Source organism: Peromyscus californicus, unplaced genomic scaffold (assembly GCF_007827085.1).
Source record: "Peromyscus californicus insignis strain IS unplaced genomic scaffold, ASM782708v3 Scaffold_19__1_contigs__length_69161282, whole genome shotgun sequence".
Classification (NCBI taxonomy): domain Eukaryota; kingdom Metazoa; phylum Chordata; class Mammalia; order Rodentia; family Cricetidae; genus Peromyscus; species Peromyscus californicus.
Window position 1 is genome coordinate 5,490,568 of NW_026294491.1, and position 11,952 is coordinate 5,502,519.

Here is an 11,952-nt window from a genome sequence, read left to right on the forward strand (position 1 = left end):
CTCTCAGCTTTTTCTCAGGATGCCAGGCATGGCCCACACCTGCAATCCCAGCACTTGGGAAGCTAAAGATCACAAGTCAGGTCAGCCTGGGCTACATAGTGAGACCCTATCTCAAAACAACAACCACCAGGTGGGCCTAAACAACAGAGGGGCGGCATTTGGAGTCCGGGCCTGTCTAGCAAGATGCCATCTTACTTACGTCAGCAAAAGCTTTCCAAATAAAGTCCCATTCTGAGATTCCAGGGGGATGTGAATGGGGGGATCGTTAACTTGCTACAGATGAATGCAAAGGAGGCCGCTCTTGGGCCCTCTGCTCCGCCCTCTGCTCTGTTAGGGAGCCAAGTGTGGGAGGCCACTGAACCAGGAGCTGCGGGTGGCTGACTTGCTGGCAGCGAATCTTGGGTGCCTGGTGAGCAGTGGAGACCTGAGACAACATGACTGACATGTTAGTGCTGCAGCAGGCTTTTCTCGGCGGAGATGGCAAACCTCTGCTCTTCCCACATCGCTCTGCGCTGGGAAGAGGCATCTCAGGGGCCAGTGAAGGCTCGATTCCCCGCTCTGCTTTGGTAGAAGGAAGTCGCCTACGCAGGGCAGTGAGCAGCCTGGTCTAGGCTCCTGCTTTGGATTTCTGACACTTGGTGTCCTATGCACCAATGGAACTTGTTAAAATACTAGTGTCCAGGTCCGAACATGTCAACGACCTCCGACCCTGACCCCAGAATGACTAAGTTGTATCAGCCCAAATGTAGACACACGAAGGGAGAAGAATAATTTCAGTTAACAGTGTGTCAGGATGCCAAGCTGGAACCCCACTTCTGTCTATGTCCCCTCTTCCCTGGGTGGCCTGCCAGGGAACATTAGTCCTGGGATCCACCATGAGGCTGACCCTGTGTATTGGCAGGTTAAAGGCTCTGACAAGTCCTGCAGAAAAGAGCCTTCTTCTGTATTGTTTATTCCAGAGCTTTCCATCGTGGTGGCTTCACTCTCCCAGTGGCTCAGATGGAGTGGTTTAGGGCAGGGAAGGTCTTCTGGTGACAGGCACTGTGTTAGAATCTGTGCCCTTTAAAAGTAAACTAGAAAGTCACTGGTGGCCGCAGGTTACCCAGAATGTACCGATGTTAGGCCACCGTGTGTAACCATTGTACCACGCTCCTGCAGGACTAGCAGGGGCCTTGTTGGGGGTGGGGAGCAGTGTCCAAGGATCCTCTATTCTTTCTGTAAACCTAAAATGCCCTGCAGATAAAGTCTATTTGAAACCAACAAAGACCAGGCGGTGGTGACGCACGCCTTTAATCCCAGACTCGGGAGGCCTGGTTCTGCCTCCCGAGTCTGGGATTAAAGGCGTGCGTCACCACCGCCTGGTCTTTGTTGGTTTCAAATAGACTGAGGCAGAACCAGGCTGATCTCTGTGAGTTCGAGGCCAGCCTGGGTTACAGAGTGAGATCCAGGACAGGCACCAAAGCTACACAGAAAAACTGTCTTGAAAAACCAAAAGAAAAAAGAAACAAAACAAAACAACCTCTGAGGCCTCATTAGCTGTCACAGCAGGTGCTGCCGGAGGCAGGACTGGGACCCATGGGCGCTTGATGTCAGGCTTCAGCTGTCCTCTCCAGCACTGGCTCCCCGAGTCCCTGTCACGGCTGGTTGTGTCTGTGCTCTGTCCCCTCTCCATTTGAGAAGCTCTGTTGTCTTGTCAGGAGGAGGCCTTGCTGGGACAGACTGGTGGGACAGGCCTGCCACCACCCTGACCTTACACGGCTGGGTCAGGGGTCCTCTTTTTTTTTTTTTTTTTTTTTTTTTTTTTTCTTTTTCTGATGTAGGGTTTCTCTGTGTAGCCCTGGCTGTCCTGGAGCGCACTCTGTCTGTAGACCTGGCTGGCCTTGAACTCACAGAGATTCGCCTGCCTCTGCCTTTGCAAGTGCTGGGATTAAAGGTGTGCACCACCACACCTGTTGGATTTTCAGGGTTCCTCATTTTTTTTTTTTTTTTTTGGTTTTTCGAGACAGGGTTTCTCTGTATAGCTTTGCGCCTTTCCTGGAACTCGCTTTGGAGACCAGGCTGGCCTCGAACTCACAGAGATCCGCCTGGCTCTGCCTCCCGAGTGCTGGGATTAAAGGCGTGCGCCACCACCGCCCGGCCAGGGTTCCTCATTTTAAATCCCGCCTCTGAGCCTCCTCCATCTTGGTCCCGAGGAAGAGGCTCAGTCTTCTTACCTGGGCATTCACACCTCCCTCATTTTCTCAGGCTTAACCAATGTCCCTGCTTTCCATAGTCCTTCTGTAAGGACAGCCAGCCATAAAAGGCTTACTGTGTACAGTATCAGCTTAGAGGTTCCAACAAGTCCTGAAGAAAAAAGCATCTATTTATTTTGAGACAAGGTTTCACTATGTAGCGTTGGCTGTTCTGGATGTCTCTCTGTAGTCCAGGCTGGCCTTGAACTCACAGAGATCCTCCTGCCTCTGCCTCCTGATTGGTGGGATTAAAGGCATATACCACACACCCTGCAAGAGCTCTATTTTATATTTAACCCAGACCTTCCTAAACATACTTAACCACAGGAGCCCATTTTCCCTGACACTGTCCCACTGCCCTCTGCCCATGGCAGGGGACCCACACTGTTCCCCAAGCAGACAATGTATGTGCCTTGGTCTCCTCTTCCCTGCAACTGGGAGCCCCTGCTGGAAGCGAATACCTGTGCGTGAGTGAATGAAGGCATTATGGATGTCCCCAAGTCTCAAAGACTGTGTCTCTGTTCAGCCAGTCCTGTGGTAATGACCACAGAGAGACAGGGGAGGTACAGAAAGGGCAGCACCAAGCTGCACCCCGGAGAAAACTCCCCACCCCCAAACAGCAGCCCCTCAAAACAAAACAAAACAGAATAAAAAAAACCCAACCCCAGCATCTCAAACTAAGGCTGTTTCTCCAGGGAAACAGGGAGGTGATTAATAGAGGGCTCTGTGGCCTTGGGCATCATCCACTGGGGGCCTGTTAGCTGGCTGAAGGGAGTGAAGTGAATGTTGGCGGGCCCTGTGACCCTGACCTTGGTGGTGGGTGAGCTGAGCCTTGTCCTGGGTGGAGGGTGACTCAGAAGTCCAGCAAGCCTCCCTCGGAGACATCCTCCCTCCCTCTCATGCCTCTGAAAGGTGTCCTTGCACAGTGTCACAGCTCCTCTGCCCAGATGGACCTCCAGGCTGGAGCTGTCCTGGGTCAGGCCTCGCCTGGCTTGGCACTGGGTGGGTGGAAGCTGTCTGTGTCTGTCGGGCTACAGTGAGACCCCGGAGGAGCCAGTGTGCATGATGCCAGCTGTGCAGAGCCAGAGCTGAAGTACGAGAGGAAATGACACACTGTCACCACAGGAGAGGGACCCCAGCAGCCCCGCAATCTTCCCGCTCTGGGCCTCTGTGTCCTCGAAGTCCGTGACATTCCCTGGGGCACGCCCCTTCCACCCTTCCTGTGCTCTGCGGTGGGGTCTCAGCCTTGAGGTTTTGTCTCCATCTGGTTCAATGAAGGGAGAAGCTGGGGACCCCGAACCTCAGCAGGCAGTAGAACAGAGTACTGGTGAGCTCATGGTCACAGTCACTGGAGGCTCCAGGTAAAGGTCCTGGAGCAGGGTCAGTGAGCAGCTGTTTTCAATCTTGGCTGGGCCCGAGTGTCAACTGAGACTGCTCACCGGAGCTCCTGACTTCTCTCTGTGTCAAAAATCAACCTCCCTTCATCTCATGTCATGATGCCAACAGGATATGGCCATTGTCCCTCCCAACATGGGCCAAATGCAAAATCCCTGATTTAAGGTTATAACCAAGCTACAGCCACTGGGGAACGGAGAGACTGGGAAAGTGGACCCAGGACCTTCCCATATGATCTTTGCCACCTACTATGAATCTGTGATTACTTCAGAATTTAAATTTTTTTACTTAAAAAGATCTATTTTTTTTTAAGCTGGGTATAGTGGCACACCCCTTTAATCCCAGCACTTGGGAGGCAGAGGCAGGCAGATCTTCGTGAGACCATCCTGGTCTAGAGTGAGTTCCAGCACAGCCACACAGAGAAACCCTGTCTCAAAAAAACCAAAGAACAAACAAAACCCTGCGTCCTTGAGAACAGCTAAAAAAGTAAATTGTTTTAGGGGCTAGAGAGATGGTTCGGTGGTTAGGAGCACAGGCTGTTCTCCCAGATGACTAGGGTTTGGTTCCCAACACCTGCCTGGAGGCTCACACTGTCTGTAACTCCAGTTCTGGGAAACTGATTCTTCTGGTCTCCACAGACACAGAACGCATGTACACAGAAATATGTGCAGGCAAACACTCATACACATAAAAATAAAACATTTTAGTGATTCTTTTTCATTTCTAAAACTGTGTGTGTGTGTGTGTGTGTGTGTGTGTGTGTGTGTGCTGCATGTGAATGGGTACCCTCAGAAGCCACAAGTGGACATCGGATGCCCCGGGAGCTAGTTACAGGTGGTTGTGAGCCACCTGATGTGGGTGCTGGGATCTGAACCCCGGGTCTTCTGTAAGAGCAGCAAGTGCTCTGAACTGCTGAACCATCTCCAGCCAAATAAGATCTTTTTTTTTTTTTTTTTTTTTTTGGTTTTTCGAGACAGGGTTTCTCTGTGTAGTTTTGGTGCCTGTCCTGGAACTCACTTGGTAGCCCAGGCTGGCCTCGAACTCACAGAGATCCGCCTGGCTCTGCCTCCCGAGTGCTGGGATTAAAGGCGTGTGCCACAACCGCCCGGCTAAGATCTTTAAAAAAAAAAAAAAAGCTTTTATAAAGGTATTTCTAGTTCCCAAAGAGGTTACTATGGCTTACTCCACCGTATAAAAATACTTGTGGCGGGAAAGCTCACTCACAGACTCTGAACCGCGACTGCCAGCGTGACCGTTTCTTCCCAGCCCACTTCTGCTGGATGTTGGTGAGCCGGCACCTGACGCCCGCTTCCTTTGCTCTCTCCATCATGGGACCACTCCAGCCATCGCTGTGGGGTGCGGCAAACTCCCGCTTGGATGATGTTTCTCCTCTGCTACTCACTGTTAGTGCTTTTGCTTGGCGCATACGTCGCTCATTCCAATCTGAGAGGATGGCTATGGCAGACCATCTTCTGGACGAGCAGCATTAACTGGCCTAGCCTGAAGGATCTGCCGGCCACCGTTATAGAAAGTCCATCAGGCCGGGCGGTGGGGGCGCACGCCTTTAATCCCAGCACGCGGGAGGCAGAGCCAGGCGGATCTCTGTGAGTTCGAGACCAGGCTGGGCTATAGAGTGAGTTCTAGGAAAGGTGCCAAAGCTACAGAGAAACCCTGTCTGGAAAAAAAAAAAAGAAAGAAAGTCAATCAGGGTCAGGCCGAGCTGAAGGCTGATGATGGGCAGCCTCACCCCTCGCAGGTGGGCCGCTAGAACAGTGCAGGGTGCAGCTAAACCTGCAGTGATAGGCTCAGCCCCTTGGCTCTCTGTGTATCCGCTGCTTCAGCCTCCTTGCTTACAAGATAATTTACAGTTCAAGGTCATTAAGAGCTCTCTAATATCAGCAGACTCTCGTTGGAATGTAACTTCCTGAAGAGATGATTCACAGTTAAGAGCGCCGACTGCTCTCCCAGAGGATCTGGGTTCAGTTGCCTGCACCCACATGGCAGTTTGCAACCATCTGTATCCCCAGCTCCAGGAGATCTGATGCCCTCTCTCTGCCTGTGCAGGTACCAGGCACACATGTGCTGCTGCTTCAGACACACATCAGGCAAAATGCCCATTCACATGAAATGAACTGAAATTTGAAAGATTTTTTTTAAAGGTTAAAAACATTAATCTGTGATTATTTATATGTTCTTAAACACCTAACAGGTAGGTATAGCCAAAAACGTAATTCTGTGAGCTTTGGCCAGTTTAAAAGGGGCAATCTGGGGTTGGAAGATAGCTCAGTGGTTAAGAGCACTGGATGTTCTTGCAGAAGACCTGGGTTCAATTCCCAGCACCTCCGTGACAGCTCACAGCTGTAACTCCAGTTCCAGGGATCTGATGTCCTCTTCTGCATACATACAGTATGAAACACTCATACATACACATAAAGTAGCATAAATAAATCTACAAAGTGGGGTGCAATCTGTCAAATTCCAATAAATTACTATCTAGATACATCTGTCCAGGGTTAAATCCTATTTCCCTGAAAGCTCTCAAAATGAAAAGTAAAGCAGGTCTGCTGGGAAAATCAACCAGCTGAAGACTTCCGCCTTCTCTTGGACAGGGATGCCGAGAGTTCGGATAAGCCCCTGCAGGAAGCAGTGGCTGCCTCTTGTGAGCTCTCCCTGCCCCGCAGGGTCTACTCAGGTCTGTCTCCAGATCCGTTCACCTGGGTTATATTTCCCCTTCTCTTCCTCTTCTCTTAGCTGGCCATCTCACACCCAAACCCAGCTGCGAGACTTTCTCTTAATTTTTCTCACTGTGTCCCTAGACTGACCTCAAACTCAATATGTAAACCAGGCTGGCCTCCCGAGTGCTGGGATTAAAGGTGAGCACCACCATTCCTGGTCATTATTTATCATTTCACACTAATGTCTTAAAAGATTTTAAACTCAGACACTTGTTTTCCCCATACCATTTCTTCCTCAGGGATTTGGCCCCAATTCACTGGGGTACGGGGGTAACAACGGCTAGGTGAAAAGGGGCACCAGCCAGGTGGGTTCTGTCCTTGGGGGTTCATGCTAAGGAGAGGCAGGATGTACGAATCCAGGGCCAGGAACTGGGGGTGATCCAGCCTTCCTATGAGGACATAGTCAAAGGTTGTTTTTCTGTAGTCAGAGTTATTGAGTTTTAGGGCCTTGAATCTGGAAGACAAATTTTTTTTTTCTTTTTTCTTTTGGTTTTTAAGTCAGGGTTTCTCTGTGTAGCTTTGTGCCTTTCCTGGAACTCACTCTGTAGCCCAGGCTGGCCTCGAACTCACAGAGATGTGCCTGCCTCTGCCTCCTGAGTGCTGGGATTAAAGGCATGTGCCACCACCTCCCAGCCGAAGACACAAAACTGAGTGAAAACAGTAAGTGGGGCTGGAGAGATGGCTCAGTGGTTAGGAGCCCTGGCTGCTATTCTAGAGGACCCAGGTTCAATTCCCAACGTCCACATGGCAGCTCACAACTGTCTGTAACTCCAGTTCCAGAAGATCTGACACCCTCACACCAATGCACATAAAATAAAAAAATTAAACAAATTATTAAAAAAAAAAAAACACAAGAAAAGAAAACAGTAAGTGTTGTGTGGTGTGATGTCTTGCAGCACAGGTCCCACCTCGAATGAGGAATCTCTGTCCTGGTTTGCTTCTCTGTTGCTGTTATAACAACCACGACTAAAAGCACCTTGGAGCAGAGAGTGTTCATTTCCTCTTACACTTTCAGGCGCTGTCCATCATGAAGTCAGGGCGGGAACTGAAGCAGAGATCATGGAGGAGTGCTGCTTACTGACTTGTTTGCCGAGGCTTGCTTACTGATACTCCCCAGGACCACCTGCCCAAGACAGGCACTGCCCACGGTGGTCTTCCCACATCAATTATTTATTTATTTTTAAAGATTTATTTATTGTGTATACAGTGTTCTGCCTACATGTGTGCCTGCAGGCCAGAAGAGGGCACCAGATCTCATTGTAGATGATTGTGAGCCACCATGTGGGTGCTGGGAATTGAACTCAGAACCTCTGGAAGATCGGCCAGTTCTCTTAACCTCTCAGCCATCTCTCCAGCCTCCCACATCAATCATTAATCAAGAAAATGGGGTTGGAGAGATGGCTCAGCGGTCTAAGAGCACTGGCTGCTCTTCCAGAGGACTCGGTTCAGTCCCCAGTACCCACATGGCAGCTAACCACTGCCTGAAACTCCAGTTCCAGAGGATCTGATGCCTTCTTCTGGTCCTCTGCAAGTCTCAGACTTGCATGTGGTACACAGACATACATGCAGGCAAAACAGCCATATGCATAAAATAAAAATAAACCTAAAAAAGTTTTTATGTTAAAAAAAAATTAAGTACAGACAAGCTCACAAGCCAATCTGACGGAGCCAATTTCTCAACTGAGGTTCCCTCTAGAGCATGTCAACTTGACTAGAAACTGTCTCCGCTCAACCATTGTTTTCTTTTTTTGCCAGTGACTGGCTTAGGAATGAACACATCATCAGTTCTAGACAGGAAGATCTCAAAGGAATTCTTCTAGAGGCTTCTAGGCGATGTCACCTCAGCTTTAAAAACTACTCACACCCACCAGTAGACATCAGGATGTCTGTGACACTAAATGACTGAAGTCATCATCATCAGTGACTTGGTTACAGTCATTTGTGACTGAGGGAAGCTGGCCTGAGAGGAAGGCCACCCACAGAGAGATGGGAGAGCAACATGAAGAACTACTTGGGTAGAGCTGAAGAGATGGCTCGGCTGTTAAGAGCACCGCTGTTCCTGCGGAAGACCCGGGTTTGATTCCCAGTACACATGTGGTAGCTCACCGCTGCCTGTAACTCAAGTTCCAGGGGAACCAGTTGCCCTCTTCTGGCCAATATGGGAACTACACACACGTGAGTGACATATACATGTAAATGAATCGTAAAGAGAAGAGTCACTCTTTTTTTTTCGTTTTTCGAGACAGGGTTTCTCTTTGTACCTTTGCGCCTTTCCTGGAACTCACTCTGTAGACCAGGCTGGCCTCGAACTCACAGAGATCTGCCTGCCTCTGCCTCCGGAGTGCTGGGATTAAAGGCATGCACCACCACAGCCAGGAGAGATTAATTTTTTAAACATTTCTTTTTAAAATTTAAAAGTTTTGGTTTTGCCCAATCACTGTACAAGCTTTAGTGAAACATTTCACTATTAGGATAAGAATATGTACTGTATCAAGCTGATGAAAAAATATGCTGGCTGTACTTTCAGGAGGGGAGGCTAAAATCTTTTTAGATTATGGATTAACCTATAGAAAAATGTCAAAAAATCAAACAGTGAAGGGGAAGATGAATAGGAATCTCACTTACACAACTTAAGTAAAACACAGCTCTCTGAACAGATGAAGACAGGTTTCTTCTGTATCTCAGAATCTAATCAATATTTATATGTATAATTCAGCTATTATTTGACTTAAAAGGGCTTATTGGGAAATGTTATCATTTTTACTATTTTCTACAGAGAAAACATTTTACTGTTTAAAATAACCATGGATTTTTGAATTATAACCTGCTTTTATGTTCAAGCGATCTGTGTATTATTTCTCCTGCAGTTGTTCATAAAATGTTTATACATTCAGAAAAAAAGGACAAATACCATAGAATTGTATATACATGAAATATATAGAATATACAAATTCATAGAAACAGAAAGATTAGACATTATCTCAAGATGGAGAAGAAAGGAATATAGAGCAATGATTTCCTAAGTACAGAATCTCTGTTTTGTGTGATGGAAAAGCCCCACAAATGGACAGTAACTATCAGGACATAATATCATGAATGTAGCCGGGCGGTGGTGGCGCACGCCTTTAATCCCAGCACTCCCGAGGCAGAGCCAGGCGGATCTCTGTGAGTTCGAGGCCAGCCTGGGCTACCAAGTGAGTTCCAGGAAAGGTGCAACGCTACACAGAGAAACCCTGTCTCAAAAAACCAAAAAAAAAAAAAAATATATATATATATATATATATATATATCATGAATGTAATAAATTATATCATTAAATATAGTTATTGAACGAATACTGTGAATGTAATCAATGAATACCACAAATGTAATTAATATCATGAGTGTAATTAATATCTTGAATGTAAAAATGAAGTAAAATTTAAAAAAATTCACATGTGTGAGTGTTTTTGTTAACATGTATGTCTGTGCGGTGCTCTTGTAGGTCAGCAGAGGGTGTTGGATCCTCTACATCAGTGGTTCTCAACCTTCCTAATGCTATGACCCTTTAATATAGTTCCTCATGTTGTGGTGACCCCAACCATAAAGTTATTTTCAATGTTTTAATTATGTTCATCATTTTAATTATGCCACTGTTATGAATCATAATGCAAATATCTAATATTTGACACCCCCCAAAGGGTTTGCGACCCACAGGTTGAGAACTACTTCTCTAGAACTCGATTTACAAACAGTTGTGAGTCACCATGTGGTTGCTGGGAATCTCACTCAGGTCCTCTGGAAGAGCAGCCAGTGCTCTTAACCACTGAGCCACGTCTACAGCCCCCCCCTCAAAGATGAATTTTTATTATTTTAAATTATGTGTATGTCTGAGCACATGTGTGTGAGTGCAGGTATCCCCTGGAGGCCAAGGGCCTTGAACCCTTTTGGAGCTGGAGTTACAGGAAGTTGTAAACTGACTGATGTGGTTGCTAGGAACCAAGCTCAGGTTCTCTGGAAGAGCAGCAAGTGCACCTAACTGCTGAGCTCTCTCTCCAGCCCCAAGTGTTGTAGCTTTTACGTCATTTAGGGATATTTGAGGTGGAATTACTCTGGCAGCGAAAGCATCCTGTGGTCCCGGGATGAAGTTGGGGCAATAGAGCCAAGGGACTTCCTAATGCTATGACCCTTTAATACAGTTCCTCATGTTGTGGTGACCCCAACCATAAAGTTATTTTCAATGTTTTAATTATGTTCATCATTTTAATTATGCCACTGTTATGAATCATAATGTAAATATCTAATATTTGACACCCCCCAAAGGGTTTGCGACCCACAGGGTTTGCGCAGCCTGCAGGGAGCCCTTGGTCTGCATAGCCCTGATGGTCCAGTGATAATCCTTGAATGGGTAGCCACTGGGACCTCAATATGGAGTCTGTGGCAGGCCTCACCAGCAATCACAGACCACAGCTGGGGCCCCCACTGTTGAAGCAAAGCCACGGCCTCGCTGATTACAAGTGATTATTTTCATCAGGAAAACCTGTTCTAGCCTTGTGCCTAGGTCCTGGGGAAACTCAAGCACTGGAGTTAGTACATGCTACCCTCTCCCCACTGTCTGGGCCGCTCAGCATTGACGCTGCTCACCAGACTGGAGCCATTCCTGAAAACACAGCAGGTCATAATTACTCATACCTCCTCATTCCAGTCCAACAGCTGGCCACAGAGCCCCGCAGAAGGCCCCGGGAGGAGAGCTGGGCTTCCGACCCACGGCGACAACACCTTGTGAGACTGGGGTGCTGGCATTCAGGGTGCAGTAAGTGCGCTGAGTCACAAAGCAGTGAATACGGGATTGCAGCTGCTTCTGTAATTAGAATAGATAGGTATGGAGACAAAGGGATGGAAGACTGGACATCACCTTTCATGACTAAGTCTAATGACTTACTCACCAAATAAGAGCCTCTCATCGCCACGACTCGGGGCTCGCCTGCTTGGGATTCAGGGAGTACTGCCTCTGGAAAAAGATGGAGCAGCGTTTTCCCACTGGTCATTTTAAGTCTTTAATTTTTTAAGAATTTTATCTAATTATCTATCTATCTATCTATCTATCTATCTATCTATCTATCTATCTATCTATTTTTGGTTTTTCGAGGCAGGGTTTCTCTGTGTAGCTGTAGACCAGGCTGGCCTCCAGCTCGTAGAGATCCACCTGCCTTTGCTTCCTGAGTACTGGGATTAAAGTTGTGCACCACCACCGCCAGGCTGTTTTTTGTTTTTACATACGTGTGTATGTAGGTATGGGTATCACGTGCACACAGTAGCTAGACAGGGGCATGTGAGTCCACCCCCTCCCAGAAACCGGAGTTTCAGGCAGTTTGGGGGCATCCAAAATGGTGGTGGGAACCGAACCCAGGTCCTCTGGAAGAGCAGCCATTGCTGCTGACTGCTGAGCCTTCTCTCTAGTCCCAATTTTGGGTCCACATGATAAGGGGGAGAAACATAGGTCCCAATGTTGACTAGGAAGACAGACACTGACTAGTCTTGTCCTTTTTTTTTTTTTTTTTAAAAGATTTATTTATTCATTATTATACAGTATTCTGCCTGCATGTGTCCCT